General features: G+C 43.9%; 1 protein-coding gene across 1 annotated transcript in view; it reads right to left on the bottom strand.

Annotated features, from left to right (window-relative positions):
- LOC122799215 (myosin phosphatase Rho-interacting protein-like) overlaps positions 1 to 19,965 on the bottom strand; it is a 2,938,789-nt gene that overhangs the window by 514,580 nt on the left and 2,404,244 nt on the right. The window lies entirely within an intron of this gene.

The raw sequence follows: 19,965 nt of genomic DNA, 5'->3' as shown, positions 1-19,965 counted from the left end.
CAGACAATCGTCCATGTATGGGTAAATTTGAATATTTCTCTGCCTGAAAAATGTAATGTCTGGAGCTAGACACTTTGTGAACACCCTGGGCACAGTAGATAAGCTAAAGGGAAGTGCAGAGAACTGAAAGTGCATTGAGCCCACCCTGAAACGTAGGTATTGTCTGCAGGATCTTTAAGTCTAGGGTTGCCAGACAGGCATCCTTGACTAGTACAGGAAGAAGCTACTGAAGAGTTAGCATTTTGAATTTTAGAACCTCCAGAAAGGTGTTAAGAATAGAGAGGGCCAGGATGGGACGCCAGGAGTTGTCTTTTCGGGGTACCAGAAAGTCTTGACTAAAAAAACTTGTCCCCTGTGTTCTGCTGGGACAGGTTGAATAGCCCTGATACTGAAAAGAGAGAGAACCTGCTGTTGGGCCTCCACCCAATGATTTGGGGGTAGGTCTGGCCAACCATTTGGGGTTGGTAGTGTGTGGAAGTGGAATCTGTATCCTTGGGAAACTATGTACAAAACCCATTTGTCCTGGGTAATGAGTTCCCAGTTTTTTGCATGCAGGGCGAGCTTTCCTCCTAAAGGAGCAGGTAGTTGAGCAGGGCTTGGAAGTTTTAAGGTTAAGTCATTGTGCCATTTTTCCATAGGGGAGTGGCTTACTACTCCCTGCTTTGGAAGTGGGAGCCCCCCACTGCTTGGATCTGTGCGCAGTCTGAGACTGTAGCCTAGGTGGTCTGCTGTTCTTGGGTTTGGATTGGGAAGGCCTGGAAGGGACTGGAAAAGACCAGTTCTTTGAAGGCCAATGCCTACTGAATCTGGGAGGCTGTACTTGTAGTTAATCTTTAACAGTCTGCATAGATTTAGCTTCTTCCTCCATCCTTTTGAGGACTTCTTCTGCTTTGTTGCCAAAAAGGAAGTCTTGGTTTAAGGAAGCATCCAGTAATTTAGCTTTAACATGATCTGGCAAGTTTGGTTCCCTAAGCCAAGCATGCCTTCTAAGTACAGACCCAGTGACAGCAACCCTGCAAGATGCTTCTAAAGCGACAAAACCACACTGCAAAGTATGTTTACCAACTTATTCTGCAGAATGCATTAAATCTTGCAATTCTTTGTGTTCAGCTCAGTCAGGAATCAACATAATTTTCTGTCTAGGTAGTCCCATAATATGCTGCTAATACTTTAACATATGAAACTGGACATATAATGCCCTAATGGCCAAAGTAGCAGAAGTGTATACCTTCTTACCCCATCTGTCCAAGGCTCTAGAATCTCTATCAGAAGGTGTAGGATTTTTGGCAGCAGCAGCCTTAATGCCTTTTGGTCCTTGGGAAATGGTCTCTGGATCCGCAGAAGGATTCTTGAAGAGGAACTTGTGAGAGTCAGGTACTCTGTAGTACCTGTCAGGTTTTCTGGGAGCTGGAGGTAAAGTGCCTGGGGTAAGTCTAGATTCCAAGAAAGCATCGTCTGCAATGTCCAGAACAGGAGGGATAGCTAAAGGCCTGTGCTGAGGTAGGAGTATAAAGTCCCTATGTCTCTTTTTGGACTCAAAGTAATCCTGGCTTTCCCAGCGGAAATGCTCCCTAAGAGTATGGAAGGTTTCACCGAAAGAAACATCTTCTGGAGGGGAAGCAGAGGGAATGGAATCCTCTGCATCAGAATCCTCATAAGTAGATAAGGGCAAATCCTGGTAATCAGAAGGAGCAGAAATATCAGATTCCTGTTCAGAAGAATCAGAAAGAAAATCGGTTCTAGGTGTCTTACAGGGGGAAGGCTGGCTTCCCCTAAGTAAGGTAATAAGGTCTTCAGCCATTCTAAGCATTTGTTTTTGAGGCATATGGGCCTAAGCCTGCGGTTTGGTCGTCGGTTTCATATGTCTCTCTCTCTCTCTCTCTCTCTCTCTCTCTCTTCGGGTGAAAGCGCTAACTACTACAATAAACTGCAATTATTTCTTTTACTTCGTGAATTGGATGTTTTATTGGATTAATTCCTTTTTGCTACTAGTGGAATTGCCATCAGGGGACCGCATTTGGTTTATATGACTGGTTTATTACTTATTATTTTGTCTTGTGTGGGACCCGTGCTCCGTTTGCTGTGTGTGGCGTACCTGATTTATTATACTTATTATTTTACACATTCATGCCAGCAGAGGAGGATGGCTGAGAGTAATGGACAGATTGTTGAACTACCGTATGTTCCCAACCGTTTGGATTATGCAGTTCAGAGGACCGAAAGGTTTCAAGCTTATGTGACTGGAAGGGAGAATCTGTTGTTGGACTATACACCGATTTTGGACCGTGATGTGCGTGCTACTGAAAGTGTCAGTGTTCTGAATCTAACTGAAGATCTTGCCAAACTAGAAACTGAGTTGCTGAGGTTGAAGAAACTTCAACTGCAGCGGCAACACTTTGAGGCCTGTCTGGCTAAAAAGATAGTACCGAGAGGCCTAAGAATCCTGAAAATGCCGACTACAGGTAACAAATTTCCCGAGTTGCTGTGTCAATGGCAGAAACTCAACCTAGAACTAAGCTTCAACTATATGAGACTTTTGAACAGTTTTTTTGGCCCCGAAGAGGAAACTCTAAGGGACCAGGTCAATACCCTGCATAATAACATTAAATTGAACTACCCTGGTGAACTACTTGATTCGAGACTTGAAAGAGTGTTGGACAATGTCTATCTCTTTGAGAAACGAATTTTAGAACAGAAAAAGAATAAGATGTTAAGAGATCTTAGAGACTTTAATAATTGTAATGTCTTCACCTGGCCTAGGCAGCAGGTGGAGAATAGGAATGTGTTGTCTGTGAATACTGATCTTAATGTTTCTATTTCCCCTACTGAGTGTACTTCTGCTAATACTAATGCAAATGAGATTTTGCACAATGAAACGCTACATGTCCCTCAACTGAGTGTGAATTCACTTAATTCTGAGACCACACCTAATTGTGAAATTGATACTACATCCAATGTTACTGACAGGGAGGGGGTGAATGGCAATGTTCAAGGTAACAGTATGACTCGGGAGATAGAGAATCATGAAGTTGTTCGTAGGAAAACAGCTAATCAAGGTGCACCTTCCACTTCATATGAAAGTTTGGGGACAAAGGCTAGTGTCCCTTTCCCCATAGCTCAGCACACCTTCATAGGCAGACAACACTCTGCCAGCAGAGGCAGGCAGAAGAGGAAAGGATCGGGGGGGGGGGGAGCAACAGGGCCCGACCCTGAAGAAAATGTGGGCGAGAACTACGAATCGTTGATTTACAATATCTCTAAGAGAACCCTTACATTGTATGAGAAACAAGTTCTAGAGAAGGGACTGAGTTTTATACCTAGCTGCAGGAGCAATGTAGTAGACACCATCATAGATATGAAACTTTTTATGAGGAATTTACAACTGAAGATTGACTATGGTATGTCACAGAGTGTAACAGGCCCACAGAGGTTTAAAGCGAATAGTTTATATGTCCCTCAACTTCACCCCTTGGTGGAAACTTTTTCCAAACTGGTTGAGAACGATATCTATGAGTATTATAATGATGGTGAAAGGAAATATAATAAGTATAATTTGAATTATAAGCAGAGGGAAGCTTTAAAAGTTCTGAAGTCAGATGAAACTTTAGCCATAAGACCAGCTGATAAAGGGGGTTCAATTGTCGTGATGGACCTCCATGATTATTGTAGTTGGATGAATGAAATGTTGGGGGACTCAAAGTTTTACAGGAAAACTACAATGGATGAAGTGTCTGATAAGGTCTTCCAGATATATGATATGTCAGATGATCTAGTAATGAACAAACTGACAGATGACGCTACCTATGGATATTTTAAAGTTAAGGACCCCCGTTTACCTATCATACAGGGACTGCCGAAGATACACAAGTCTTTGAGCAAACCCCCCATGCGCCCTATAGTGGCAGGACAAGGGTGGGCTACAGAACCACTTTCAATCTACGTTGAGTATTTCTTAAGACCATTAGTGGATTTGAATCCTGTTATATTAAAAGATAGCAAACAGTTTTTGCTAGAATTATATGAGTATACTAAAATGCTAGATGAAAAACAGGAGTATTTTCTGGTGACGTTAGATGTCATCAGTTTGTTTACTGTGATACCCAATGATATAGGAGTTTCTAGTATATCTGAATATTTACATTCTAAGTCCCACTATAGTTCTGAGAGGATAGATCTGGTATCATTGTTATTGGAAACAGTTTTATACTCCAATTTCTTCCTGTTTGGCGATGATTTGTATTTACAAAGAGATGGCGTAGCGATGGGCACATCCTGTGCCAATAGCTACGCCAATCTCGTCATGGCCAAGTGGGAAGATGAGTTCATATTGCAGAATGAAGCCCTGATGAGTCACATAGGTTTATACAGGAGGTTTGTAGATGACCTTTTTATGATTTGGCTGGGTGATGAGGAAAGCTTGCTCGCAAGCTATGAATATATGAATAGGTCTACAGAATTCCTGAAATTTACTCTGAATTATTCTAGTGTAGAGATTTCTTTTTTAGATGTAAACATCAATAGACTTGAGAATGGACTTCTCAACACTTCTATTCATCGTAAGACATGCTATAGAAATACCTTCCTACATAGGGGGAGCATGCACCCCAAATATGTGTTCGATAACGTGATGAAAGGGCAGATTATGAGAGCCTCTAGGCTGAATGCCCTAGAAGATGGGTATCATAATGAGGTTAATTACTTAAGGCGTAGTTTTAGCTCCAGGGGATATGAGACTCGTAGATTTGATCAGTTAGTCACTGAGGTGAATGGGATGCGTCTAGATAGGGCTAGGCCCTACTTTTTGGAACCGGGAGCACCCATTGATAATTTATCTGACGCTCCCATTGATGTTGTACGAGCCACCATATTTTTTACCAAGGATGTTTGGTTTATTAGAGAGACTTTACAGAGACACTAGGGAGTCTTGATGTTGGATGACCATACTGGGTCTTTAGTGGGGTCAACACCGAAGATAGTGTATAAGAATAAATCTAGTTTGAAGAGTATGCTTTGTAACCCCAGGAAAACCACCGGCCAAGGTATGATACGATCATTTGAATTTAATACTAGACCGTGTGGTGGATGCAGGCAGTGCAGACACATAGACCCTTGTATGAGTTTTATTCATCCCACCACTCATTATGAGTTTGATCTGCACACTGGGACTGATTGTGGGAGTACCAACGTTGTGTATTTGGCTAGATGCACCATGTGCCCCTCGTTCTATATAGGTAAAACCAATAGGACATTGAGGGAGCGGATTAGGGAACACCTATATCATGTCCGAATTGGCTCCCCCAATAATGCTTTAGCCAAGCATGTCCTTGTCTATGGCATTACGCACACATTTTTATTTTGTGTACTTCAGGTTTGCTACCAGAATAACAGAGGTGGTGATCTTGTGAACTTCACTCTAGAAAATGAGTTGAAATGGATTGTCAGGTGTAGAGCCGATAGACCACCTGGACTTAATGATAAAGTACAGATCAAACCAGTATTGAAAAAAAGAAGACTACTCAGACCCAAGCACTGAGTTGAGATTTCAACGATTTGTGTTAGAGTGCTGGTGCAAAAAAAAAAAAAAAAAAAAAAATTTTTTTATGTACTATTAATATATATGTTGGGTCTTTGCTCTGGCTTATTTATGTATACTTTTATCCTACCCCTCACTTTGCATCTCTTATGACCCATGGTGGTAGGCTTAATGTGTAAGGTTTGGGTTTACTTTAACATCATTTTTCATACCATTTCTTGGTTTAATAGCAGTTTAGTGTAACTTTGGTTTTCCACCATAGTTTAGTGCTCCTTTCGCTAGTAATGGAGAATGAGCTTTATCTTTACTGCACTTGGACCGGTAAGTTCACCGATCGAGTGCGGTTTATTTATTTTTAAATGCATGGGTAGCTAGATAGACAGGTGCATGGCCCGGAGGTGCAGCACCATATTCTATTTAGTATACTTCCCTGTTAGGTACCTCGTTAGGTAGGTAGTTATGGATTGTTTTTAATAATTTTTTAATAATTGTTCGTTGGACTTTGTTAAGTTAGCTTGTGAGCTTTGTTGCTTTAAATATCATTTGCGTGCATGTATGTTTATCGTACTGAGTCTTGGTTGACGTCAGACGCCAAGCAAGTGACGAACATTCTGTTTTGGAATACCCGGAGATGTAGCACTTCAGTACAAACATGCAGCTTTGTTTTTATGGAGTTTGGGTTCCATTTATATGTGGGAGCTCTGCGATTTATGAATATTTTGCCTGTCCTTATGGAAGGTTTTGTTGTACGGTGTGGACTATATGATCGACATCGTAACAGGTGAAAATTCCCTGGATTTTTAAACAGCGTTTGAACGCTTGTTTAGGCTGTTATGAGACATAACTTTTTGCCAGGTAATATGCTTTATCAAATCGATCAGTTATTATGGCCGGATGCTCTAAGTGTTTATATAATTGTTGTATGTTCATCTATTTGTATGGATGATTGTTGAAGCTTTGGCTTTTTAGATATTTCTAGAATGCATTCTATTGATATTGTGTATAGGCAGCCCATTAGTGTTGCCATTGGTCGATGTTTGACCAATCTTGTGAGTGTTAAGGGTTTTTAAATTTGTATGTATTACTTGGTTATTGTAAAGTCTGAAGAAGCCTACGGGTGAAAGCGCTAACTACTACAATAAACTGCAATTATTTCTTTTACTTCGTGAATTGGATGTTTTATTGGATTAATTCCTTTTTGCTACTAGTGGAATTGCCATCAGGGGACCGCATTTGGTTTATATGACTGGTTTATTACAGATTATTTTTAATAGTGGCAAGCCTCCCTGCACCACTGAGACAGCAACCATCATCACTTCTTTTCTTAAACATATTAAGTCCACAGTCAAAGAAAGTGGGTAAAGCAGAAACACCCTAAAAGGACAAACTAAATACACAAACAGCGATCTTACAGCTCAAATATGCTAATCACAAACTTAGAAAAATTAAACAAAAATGGGAAAGGGAATTAGTGCTATACATGACTACAACATGTACCAAGTCCCTTTTTAAGGCTTGCTTCTTTGCAAATGCCTTATTTTGTCTAAACTGATCTAGCCTACGCTGTTTCCTGTAGAAAGGCCATGGCCTGGTGGGGTAATCTAAAGCTTGGTAAGGACAGATGGAAAAGCTGGTTTCTTGACTCCACAGTTTTTTCCTTCTCCTAAAAAGTTTACTAAAACCTTTTGAGGGAGGCAAATAATAAACTTTTACCAAGGGGTTTACTTAATAACTGCCCTTTAACATTCTCTGGAAAAGGCTGGATTCTAAGCCAGGCTTGTCTAAAGACAACTGCCCCAGCAGTTGCTCCTTTGGTGCGACATTAAATGCATCATGCCCACTTTTAATGGTATGCTTTTCAGCCTTAAATGCTGTTTTGTTTAGGCTATACATACTGCCCTTTAGGGTATCATCAGGGATTTCATCTGCCATATACTCTGCTTGCTGGAGGGCTTCTCGCTTGTACTTCATATTTGTTTAGTAATTTATCGTTCTGAAGATCACTGTAAAGGATGCATATATAGTTATTCCCAAAATGGTCCAAAAATCCTGTCTCCCTTCCCATTAGGGAGCATATTGAGTACTGAAACCAATATAGACCAAAACACACAACTGCTGGGCCAGAGTTTTTGTACAAACACATGCAAGAGTTTTGTACCCTGCAAAGTAAATTTCATTCCTTAGACAGTGTTATCTGGAAATTCAGTTCTAGGGATGACTTGTCAATGGCATCTCTCAGTGTATGAACTACTGAGGGAACTGCCACTGGCCTTGGATCTTCCAACTAAAGAGGTCTAGATACCTTTCAGGAGACAAAAATTATCTTCTTAGACCCTACTTAAAATGTTACCTCGTAAAGTCTAAAGTTACTCTAAAGGAGATATCCCAAAGAAAAGAGCATGACAAAAGGGTTTCATCACTCTTTGTTGTACGTCTTAAAAGGTGAGGGTGCCTGAAATGACTTTGCAAGGTCCTTCTCACACAAGCCTGAATCCAAGGAAGATAAATTCTTCCTTCAAGCTGGAAGGACTACCTGAAGACTAATCCTCTGCTACATACTCGTAACCTTCTACAGTCAAATGGTGCAGAGAGTGGGAACAGGCAGATGCCTGCCCCTGGTGTGCAGGGATGAAAGGCCATCAAAGTAGGCAAACATATTCCCAAAAGCATGCACTATGGCTAGGACCCTTTTATCCTTTCAAAAATAAGGACAGTCGAGATATCCTGTTGGGAGAACTGCTTTTGTGGTGCAACTAACACTTTCATAGAACAGATGTGCCATAACAGCAAATAAATGCTGTCTGGCACGGATGTTTCAACAACTTCAAGAGAGTTCTGCCTGGAAGCCAGGGGCAACATTTCACTCTCTGCCTCCGAGAAAGGCTAAGGCAGACAGAAGCAGTTGTAGAAGGCCATAAGACTCGGAAAGGACAAGACACCATTTCACCAAACACACACTCGGGGGGGGGGGTGCAGACACCCTCATTACTAGGATACCAGCAACAGCACTGACAATCTCTGTGGCTGCCTGGATAACAGCACCTTTGGCGAGTGGGGGAAGAAATGAGCTCAAGGCCCATAAGGGAAATTTTATGGTTAGAAGACATGTGGACAAAAAGAAGTTATGTTCTTACCATAACATTCCATCTGTGTTGTTGATTGTCATTCATTCATGAAGGATGGGTTTCAGTTCCATCCTTGGAACCAACTCGGCCGATATCCAAGCTTGCACCAGCCAATAACTCTTGAGCTAAGATTACCCATATTGCCCCTCTCCCTGTCTTTTCAGACCGAGTCTGCCCATAAGAAAGAAAGCGGAGGCTTTGTCTGAGCAAGAACCCTACCAAATGACCAGAACCAAGTCCGAACCTCCAGGAATCTATCGGAGTGGGTAGGAGGGTAGGATGTCATGAATGACTGATCATCAACAACACAAATGGAACGTTATGGTAAGAACATAACTTCTTTATCTGATGTTGTTAATCTTTATTCATTCATGAAGGATGCGACTGAGTCCCTAGCTACTTTATGTCCCAGGAGGCCCTATGGAAGGATATTCCTGAGCACCACTGAGCTAAAGGATGCTCTCTCCCTGGAGACCAAGTCCAGTTTGCAATGAGAGATAACGGTATGAGGAGTAGCCCAGATGGCTGCTGTGCAAATACCATCCATAGAAGCTCTGGAATGGAAAGCTGTCGAAGATGCCACTGATCTAGTTGAATGTGCTTTGATTTTAGTGGTTAAATGTATTTTGTTCTGTTGATAAATAAAGGAAATGCAGTCTCTCAGTCATTTCACTAATGCGACTTTGGAAATGGATTTTCCCACCCTGGGTCCAGAAAAGGACAGGAATAATTGATCAGATTTTCAGAATGATTTAGTCCTGTCTAGACAGAAATGTAATTGTTTATGTACATCCAATTAATGCAAACAATATTCTCCTTTATTAAAAAATTTGGGAAGAAAACTGATAGATCAATGGATTGGTTAATATGCAAGTCCGAGACAACTTCAGGCAGAAAGGAAGGGTTAGTCCGAAATGATACTCTCTCTTTGTGAAAAACTATGTAAGGACATTTTGCAAACAGAGCCTGTGATTCCAAAATTCTTCCTGCTGAGGTAATGGCTACCAAGAATAAGGTCTTCCAAGACAAATATTTCACATTGCAGGTGGCAGAGGGTTCAAAGGGGTGACAGGTCAAAGTTTGTAGGATTAGAATCAAATTCCAACGTTCAATGGGTTCTTTGAAGGGTGGTTTAATATGCAGGACTCCTTTCAAAAAGGTTTTACAGAGACTGTGAGACACGAGGGAGGAATCCTGGAAACCATTACAGAAGTTGGAGACAGCTGCTAAATGGCCCTGAACTGTAGAAGCTGATGCTCCTGAATGTAGTAGAGTTGACAGGTATTCCAACACGGAATCACTCGGAGCAGAGAAAGGGTCCAGTTCTTTCCCTCGTGACCAGAAAACAAATCTATTACATTTACTAACAAATTTTCCTGGTGGACGGTTTATGCAAAGCTAGAAGAATTTTACGAACAGGGGAAAATAAATTGTTAAGCCTGGCAATTACTGGAAGTGGAGGTATCAAGCTTTCAGCTTGAGGCTCCATAGGTTTGGATGGCTCAACCCCTGGGGATGTGACAGCAACCTGGGAGTTGGATCCAGAGTCTACGGTCGGTGAACCAGGTGAGGCCAAAGGTAAGGAAACCAGACTTGTCGGGGCCAATAGGGTGCAATGAGGATCACTATGCTCCTTAACCGAAGTGTTTTCTTTAGAAATTGTGGAATCAAAGGGAAGGGAGGGCACGCATAAAGTAGTCCCGAGGGTCAATCATGTACTACAGCATCCCTCGGGGACTCCCCCTGAGGGGGAATTAGGCAAAGTAGCTGCTGCATTTATGGTTGATGGGGGAAGGGAATAGGTCACAGCAAGGCTGGCCCCACCGATGGAAATCTTCCAGGGCTACTTCTGGGTTGAGGAATCACACGTGCGGCAGAAGAATGCATCTGCTCAGCATGTCCGCAATCATGTTGGAATTCCCAGGAATATGCATTACTATCAGAAAGCGTTTGGAAGCTATCACCCATTGCTAAACTCTCATGGCTTCCCGAAACAAGGGGTAGGATCTGGTTCCCCCTTGTTTGTTGATGTACCAGACAACCAACATGTTCTTTGACCGGACAGCAATTGCTCTGGATGTAAGGACAGATTGAAAGGCTTGCAATGCCAGAAGCACTGCTCTCAGTTCTAGGGCACTGATATGCAAATTGGCCTCTACAGGGGACCAAGTGCTTTGGACAGTCTGTCACTGAAAATGTCCCCCCACCCCATCAGGGATGCATCTGTGGTCACCACGGCCTTGGGCTGAGGGGATGAGAAGGGACGACTCCGTAGTTCCATTTCTGGCTTCATTCATCAATTCAAGTCTTGTTTGCAACTGTTTGTAATGCGGATCGGATAGGACATGGGATGCGTCAATAGGGACCACTGTGATGCTAGAAACCATTGCAGTAATCTCATGCGAAGTCTTGCTAGAGGGACTACAGCAATGGTTACTGCCATAGACTCCAGTAGTTGCAGGATGGAAAGAGCTGGAATCTTGTCCTGAGAGAGTATCACTCAGAGTTGGAATCTTAGTCTTTGAAGCCTGTGGAGAGGGAGGAGAGACCAGGCAAGACCTTGTGTCGAGTGAATTCTAGACATTGAGTGGGTTCTAATTTTTATATGCCCCTATTTATTGAGATCCCAAGGAGCTGTGCAAGTTGCAAAGTGTACTGTAAGGCCTGAAGCAGTAGATGCTTGTTGGGGCGGTAAGGAGCCAGTCATCTAGATATGGAAACATCTGGAGTAGTACAGTTGTGTACACTTACCATAAATGTAGATGTTCGAGTGTATTCACTGTTGCAGTCATCACATTTGGGTTATCTGCTTGCAGTAGCCCTCAGCCGGCCTGATTAACAAAGTCTTGGGTCCTGCGTCGGTTGCAGTCCCTTCTTCCATTACGTCAGGTTGTCAGGGGTATAAAACTTGCAGCCAACGGCATTACAGCAGTTTTTCTTGCCCCAGATGTCAGGTGCTCCCCTAATGGGAAGCCATATAATCTATAAATATACAAGGTTATACCTCCAACAAAAAAGCAAATACACCAAAATGATTTGAGCATAGTAAAGGAGAGTAGAGGTATAGCCAAAAAAGGTAAGGGGGCTGGAGGGAGGGTAACCAGGACTGCAACAGTGAATACACTCGAACATCTACATTTATGGTAAGTGTACACAACTGTACTATGTTGTTATTGTTTCACTGTTGCAGTCATCACATTTGGGTAGATTCTCAAAGCTAAGGATGGGAGGAGGAATTTAGATAGCATTAGGACCAGCTATAAGGCTCTGCAAGACTGCAGTGGCAAAGCCAGCTCTTGATTTAGAGAAAATTGGCAGATGGTAATGCTTGGTGAAAGTAAGTACAGAACTCCAGGTAGCAGCTTCTAGGATGTTCCTGGCAGGGACACCTCTGAGAAAGGCTGTAGCGGTAAATGCAAGCCCTGGTTGAGTGGGGTCTGAGCCCCTGTGGGATAGGTTTTCCATGGTGCTTGTAGCAGAAATGAATGCAATGGCCTAGCCATTTGGAAATGGTTTGCTTTGAACTAGCCTTCCCCTCTACGCCTGCAGAAAATGCCACCAGCAGTTGTTCAGATTTCCCTTGAGGTTTAGTACTGTCCAAGTAGAATCTAAGTTGCCTGTGCACATCTAAGGAGTGCAGTATCAGTTCCCCTTTGTTCTGTGGGTTAGGAAAGAAGGTAGGCAAATGAATGGACTGATTAAGAGCCACACTGGATACCACCTTGGGCATGAAGGAGGGATTGGTCCTGAGGGACACCCTGTCTGCATGAAAGATGACAAAAGGCTCCACTGCCATAAGAGCTTGTAATTCATAAACCCTTCTTGCTGAAGTGATTGCTAAAAGGAAAGCTGTTTTCCAAGAAAGGAACTTTAAGTCTACAGTAGCAGCTGGCCCGAAAGGGGGAAAGAGTGAGTTTCTCCAATACAAAGTTAAGGTCCCAGGATGGAGTTGGAGCTCTCCTAGGTGTTCGTAGGTTTTTGGCCCCTCTGAGGAACTGCTTGAGCAGTGGATGACAGAAAAGGGGAGGTTCTGTGTTATAGTGAGCTGAAATGGCTGAGGTGTGAATTTTGATGGAGGAGAAGGACAGACCCTTGTGAAGCATCTCAGTTAAGTATTGTAAAATTGGAGGTACACTGGGCACTGCTGTGCTCATCCCTTGAGATTGGTTCCAGGCACAGAATCTTTTCCATTTTTCAGCATAAGATTTGCTAGTACTAGGCCTCCTTGCATCTAAAATGATATCCATCACTGGTTTACTGAGGGAAGGTGAAGGAGAGATTAGGTAATTAGCCAAGCTGCTAGGTTCAGTGTTTAAAGCTGAGGGTGCAGAATCTGGTTCTCCTGCTGAGACAGTACGGTAGAAGTCTGGGAAGGTGCCATGGGGCCCACAGTGACACACTGCGCAAGAGGGGGTACACCAGTGTTGACGTGGCCAGTCTGGTGCAATCAAAATCGTCCTTGGTTTGTCTTGTTTGATCTTTAATAGTACTTTGGAGAGCAGAGGCAGAGGAGGAAAGGCATAAACTGATTGTTTTTTTCAGCTGAAGGACAGAGCATCCACTTTCCAAGCTTGTTTGTGGGGAATTTTTGTGCAAAATTTGTCCAATTGATAGTTCTGGGTGGAGGCAAACAGGTCTATATCTGGGCTCCCCCATTTGTTTGTCAACATGTTGAAAATCCTTGGTTCCAGTTTCCACTTGTGTGGGTCCACGAGATTTCTGCTTAGTTCGTCTGCCAGTGTATTTAGTTTTCCTGGCAGGAATTGAGCTTGTAGATGCACTTGGTAGCTCAGGGCTGTGTTCCACAATGCCATGGCTAGTCTGCAGAGGGGGTAAGAATGTGTACCCCCCTGCTTTTTTATGTACCACATAACAGTGGTGGTGTCTGTCTTTACCATTAATTGTCCTGGAAGAATGTGGTCCTTGAAGGCTGTCAGAGCACTCTGTACAGCTAACATTTCTTTTTGATTGATCAGCAGGTGCATTTGACTTGGGTTCCATTTGCCCTGAATGTACTTCCCTGCCAGGTGAGCCCCCCATGCATAGTCTGATGCGTCTGTTGTTAGGGTTTGGGTGGCAGGGGGTAATGTGAATGGTAATCCCTTGTTTTGGTGGCAGGCCTCTGCCCACCAAAGGAACTCTAGGCGTAGGCAAGGTATGACAGGAATCATTGCTTCTAGATCCTGAGAATGTTGAGATCATAGGCTTTTTAGATACCATTGTAGTTTCCTTATATGCAGTCTTGTATATGGAATTAGAAGAATGCAGGAGGCCATGAACCCCAAGGCTTGTAGTATTTGCCTTGCAGATAGCAGGGTTTTTGTAGCCACTTGTTTGAAGTAGGTTGCCAAATGAATTTGTTTCTCTGGCATAAGGAAAGCCATCTGGGAAGTTGTATTCAAGCTTGCTCCCAGGAATATAATTTGTTGACAGGGTACCAGGTGTGATTTCTTTTCATTTATGGTGTACCCCAGACAAGTTAGCACCCTTTGTACAAAAGCCAGATGATTCAAAAGTGTGCCCTGGCTTTCTGCCTGAATTAGACAATCGTCCAGGTATGGGTATATTTGAATATTTCTTTGCCTGCAAAATGCAATGACTGGAGCTAGGCACTTTGTGAATACCCTGGGTGCAATAGATAAGCCAAAGGGCAGTGCAGAGAACTGATAGTGCGTGTAGCCTTCTTTGAAGTGTAGGTATCTTCTGCAAGACTCCCTGATTGGGATGTGCAGGTATGCTTCCTTTAAAGCTAGTGTTGCCAACCAGGCGTCTTTGCCTAGCATAGGGATTAACTGGTGAAGAGTCGGCATTCTGAATTTTGGAATCACCAACAATGTGTTTAGAGTAGACAGGTCCAGGATAGGACACCATGAATTGTCTTTTCTGTGTACCAGAAAAAGTCTCGAGTAGAAACCTTGTCCCTTTTCCTCTTCTGGTACCAAGTGAATAGCCCCCATGCTTAAGAGAGAAAGTACTTGCTTTTGGGCCTCTGGCCACCCACTTGGTGTTGGTAACGTGTGGAAGTGAAATATGTGTCCCTGGGACACTACATTTAAAACCCATTTGTCCTGGGTAATGAGTTCCCAGTTCTTTGCATGAACAGCAATCTTTCCCCCAAAGGGGCAGTCAGTTGAGAAGTGCTTGGCAGTTTTAAATAGAAGTCATTAAGACAGTTTATCATAAGGGGGAGTTTTACTACCCCAATATTTGGAAGTGGAGGCCCCCGACTGCTTAGTCCTGTGTGTACCCTGGGACTGAAGCCTGGGAGCTGCTGCATCTGGGTTTGGACTGAGAAGGTCTGGAAGAGGCAGGAAAGGACAAATTCTTGGAAGGCCAATGCCTACTAAACCTTGGAGGTTGTACTTGCAAAAAATCTTTAACAGTTTGCATAGATTTAGCTTTTTCCTCCATCTTTTTAAGAACTTCTTCTGCCTTGTTGCCAAACAGCCGGTCCTGGTTTAAGGGAGCATCCAATAATTTCACTTTAACATGATCTGGCAAGGACTGCTTCTTAAGCCAAGCATGCCTTCTAAGTACAGACCCAGTTACAGCAGCCCTGCAAGATGCCTCTAGTGAATCAAAACCACATTGCAAAGTATGTTTTCCAACTTGTTCAGCTGAATGCAGTAAATCCTGTAAATCCTTATTTTCAGCACAATCAGGAATCAACATAATTTTCAGTTTAAGCAATCCAATAATATGCTGCTGATACTTTAACATATGAAACTGGCAGTTTAAGGCTCTAATGGCCAAAGTTGCAGAGGTGTAAACCTCCTTAACTCATCTATCCAGCGACCTGGAGTCTCTATCAGAGGGGGTAGGATTTTTGGCAGCCGTAGCTTTAATGCCCTTGGGTCCCTGTGAAATGGTCTCAGGATCTGCAGTAGGAATTTTAAAAAGGAACTTATGAGTCAGGGACCCTCTAATAGATATCAGGTTTTCTGGGAGCAGGAGGTAAAGAGTCAGGGGCCAAGCTAGATTCCGAAGAGGCATAATCAACAATGTCTAGTACAGGATGTATGGCTAAAGGCCTGTGCTGGGGCAGGAGTAAGAAAATTCTAAGCCTATTTTTAGTATCAGAAAAATCCTGACTTTCCCTACAAAAATGCTCCCTGAGGGTATGCAAGGTTTAACCAAAAGAAAAATCTTCTGGGGGGGATGCAGAGGGAATAGAGTCCTCAGCATAAGAATCCTCATAGGCAGATAAAGGTAAATCCTGATCATCAGAGGAAACAGAAAATTCAGAATCCTGGTCAGAAGTATCATAAGCAAACTCAGTCCTAGGTCTCTTAGAGGGGGAAAGGTTGGTTTCCCCTGAGTAAAGTAATAAGGTCTTCAGCCATTCTTATCATTTGTTTTGTAGGCATAGAGGCCTGGCCATGTGATCTGGGCGTCAGTTTCCTGGGCATGGTTCGAGTTTTAGGCCTTGAAGAAGAAGATGGCATTGGTTTAATACTCAAGTCAGTATGCCTGAATACACCCTCAGAAGCCAGTGCCTGCACAGCGGCTCTGGACCCATCCAAGGTAGAGACATCAGCAGGTTCCACAGGTGAAGCATCTCGCAGCATACCGGACTCTGAATGGGTCTCAGTACAGGCCTGCAAATCTGAAGTAGCGGGTATTAGGGGCTGCGAAAGCACCTCACTGAGTACCGGCGAACTGTCGACTAGCTTAACGGAAGCGTCGTCGGCAGCTTTGGACCTCGGCAGCATGTCTCGGTCTCTACCTTTGCGTTTTTTGAAATGTCGATAGTCGGATGGCTTACTGAAGACATATTGGGATAACTGAACCGAGCACCAAAATATTTAGAAGTGTAAATATACCAACGACGGATAATTTGTGGTTTAAATAAGGCACAAAATCGACAGTGAGGTACGTCGTGGTCAGGGCCTAGGCAAGGAATACAGTACGAATGAAAATCTTTATGAGGTATTGCCTTTCCACAAGTAACGCAATTATTTACTTTTACTGACATCGGTTTAGAGCAAGAAAAAGTTTCCCCAACAGAGTACTTAGCTTTTAGTTGAAGACTTCGGTTCTGAAACTCGAAAACGAAATTTTCAGGAGTCGGACGACCGGCACTTGCGAACTGCTTCTGCTTTGGGCACCGCACGGCAAGAAAGACAGATGTAATGGCGTCGGCTGCATGTTTTATACCCGTGACGACCTGACTTCAGGGAAGAAGGGACAGCAACTGACGCAGGACCCAAGACTTTGTTAATCAGGCTGGCTGAGGGCTACTGCAAGCAAATAACCCAAATGTGATGACTGCAACAGTGAAACATGAAGAACATCCTTGCAGTTTCAAGTGAGCTGTTACCACTGCCATGCATTTGGTGAACACTCTGGGGGCTGTAGAGAGACCAAAGGGCAGTAGTTGAAATTAATAATGATTGGCTCCCAGCCGGAAGCGGAGATATCTTCTGGAGAGTTTGGCCATTTTTATGTGGTAGAAGATCTATCGAGCACATCCACTCATCTTTTTCTAGAAATGGAAGGATAGACTGAACTGTTACCTTATGGAATTTGGTTTGTTTGACAAACTTGTTTAGGTTGTTGAGGTCTAAGATTGGCCTCCAATCCTCTGTCTTTTTTGGCACTAAAAAGAATAGAGTAAAATCCGGATTCTATTTAATCTGGTGGGACTGTCTGGATGACTCTTTTTTCGAGCAGCTCTAAAATGTCTTGAGCTGCTGCATCCCTCTGACTGGGAGGACAGTCGGGGATTCTCCTTTGTGGCCTTGGGTAGAGATCAAAGGGGATATGTTAACCTCTGGACATTATCTTCTGCACCCAGGAATCTGCTGTTACAGAATGCCAGGCTGAATGGTGCAGAGAGAATCTTCCCCTGAACGCTTCCACAGGAAAGCAATCAGGCCACTCATCAGGGCAGAACAGAGAAGGATTCTCTGGACCCAAGGTTGTGTGTGCCCCCTCTGCCTCTGGGAGGAGGTTCTTCCTGATGAATCTCCCCCCTCTGCCCCAGGGGGGATAACTTGCCACGTGTGTCACGGAAAGGCCCTTGAGACTTCTTGAACCACATCTTTCCACTCCTCTGAGTCCTAGAGTAGGATCGTTGGGGGGGCAGAAAAACATACCCATGGCAAAAAGGGTCTTGCTGTCCTTCTCACATCTGGCTAGCGCGTCCTTAACTTTTGGCCCGAAAAGAGAGGAAGACTTGAAAGAGTTTACAAAATCGCATAAGGGCTTCCAGGTGTGCCGTCTCATAACGCTTGCACCTGCTGCTCTGGCCGACCCTTTGGTTGTGTGTACGATCAACCGCATGGATGAGTTAGAAATAGACTCCAGGGTAGCGAGCTGTGAGGCAACTTTGTCACGTACCTCATCAGACACTGCTCCTGCTAGTGATCCTGAGTTCCGTGATGAGGTTTCTCTGGAGCCAGGTAAAGTGTGCCAAAGAGTTCAATGACCATATGGCAAAGGTTGTTGAAGCATAAACCCACTTCCCTAGCCTGTCCATCGTCTGGGACTCCCTGTTTGGAAGATGGACAGCAGGATTAGTCTCTCCGAGTTTCTTCCTCATTGCTGCTGCCACCACCATGGCATCCACTGCCAAGCCATTGGACCAATGGGGTTGATCCTCTGGGGGTGATAACATTTTGTCCTGTCTCTGGGGGATTGGCTCAATGGTGTCAGGGGGCCTTCCAGGTGAGTTGCACAATGAGCTTAACCAGCTCATCTGCAGGCAGGGTCACCTAGGAAGGAGAGGGTCGAGCACGGAATGCCTGCAAGAATGCAGATTCCTCAGAGGAAGGGTTGGTGGGTTTCCAATCACCCCTCAATATGTCTCCAAAGGAGACATCTTCAGGGGGTGACCGTGGGGACACTTCCCCCTCATCGTAACCTATATCTTCCATGAGGGACTCCTCAGGGGAGTCAATGTGCTTCCTCTTGCACAGTCTCTTACGGGGGTGGGGGGGCATATCTGAAGAGGACTCCATAGAGAAGGTGCCATGCAGTAGGTTATCTTGCTGATCCCGTGCTCGATGTCACGGTGTAGTGGACTATCCCGGCTCCGGACCAGAAAACATGTAGATATGACCTTCTGGTGCTGAAGGGGCCAACTGTGAGCCCACTGAGGCTAGTGCCCTCGCCATAACCTGAAAGGCAGGCCCACCCAAAGAGGGATGGGAGCCCATAAACAAGGAGAACAACCTCGGAACTGGGGTCACACCCCACTCTGTCAAGCCCGCCTCAAGGAGAGGAGCCGCAAGAGGACTTGGGAGTCATCAGCCCAGCTGGAACCATAGTTGGCACGAAGAAAAACCTGGCACTGTACTAGGGGTTACTGTGCCGACTGACCAGTCATAGTCTCGAGGGTGGATCAGCTCTGACTAAGTCGAAGTCCACAGGGTTGGATCCAGAATCATGGTAAGGTCTACCAGTGGTACCGAGGAAGTTGGCACCAGGATGGCATCGGTATGAGGGGCTCCAATACCTGCGGTGAGGTGGAAGGAGGAACATAGGTGGTAGATGACAAATTCAACAAATTTAACAACAACTAGTAGTCCAAAGAGTAAATAGCACAGGAAGCTGAAAGGGATAAGAATTTAGCATTAAAGTAAAATTTTTCCAAACAAATTGGAAACAGCTTGAGAGCTGGCCTGACATGTCTTGAAGTCTACGCAGCAAACGAGATCTGAGGAGACAGGGAGAGGGTCACTATAGGTAATCTTAACTCGAGAATTTTTGGATGGCACAAGCTTGGATATCGGCCGAGTTGGTCCCGAGGATGGAACCAAAACCCATCCTTCATGAATGAATGAAGATTAACATCAGATGATGGGCATCTTGTAAGGTGTGGAGCCACTGTTGTCAGTTAAATACAAACACAATACCCTTACAGGAGCTCCTCTTTTTCACTTCAGAAGTGATAAAGGCACAAAAGATCAAGTCAAAATTTTCCCTTTGTACAGTCAAATTACTGACAAGTAAAGACTAAAGTAAGACTAGCAAAACAGTCAGAATTTATAAATTTCAGATGCCTGACCTACATAATGTTTCTCCAAGACCATCTCCATGAGGGAGGTTAAAATATCAGACCTATACTTTCCTGGCTCTTTCTTAGATCCTCCCTATGTGCAAGTGAAATAACACTACTAATCTCAATCAAAGGGTGGTGCCATTCTGAGAAGAAGGTTTCTAAGAAAAGACCTATTCTGTGCCAGTGGATCACCAAGCACCACTGGTATCTCTTCTAGCAATCTTTGAAAGAAGCTTGTTTGGACCTTAAATTTCGTCTTCTGTTAAGTTTGAGAGTTCATTCATTACTTTCCCAATATCAAA

This window comes from Protopterus annectens, chromosome 4.part0 (genome assembly GCF_019279795.1).
Source record: "Protopterus annectens isolate FY-2018-M chromosome 4.part0, PAN1.0, whole genome shotgun sequence".
Taxonomy (NCBI): Eukaryota; Metazoa; Chordata; order Ceratodontiformes; family Protopteridae; genus Protopterus; species Protopterus annectens.
This window is presented reverse-complemented; position numbering and strand designations above follow the sequence as displayed.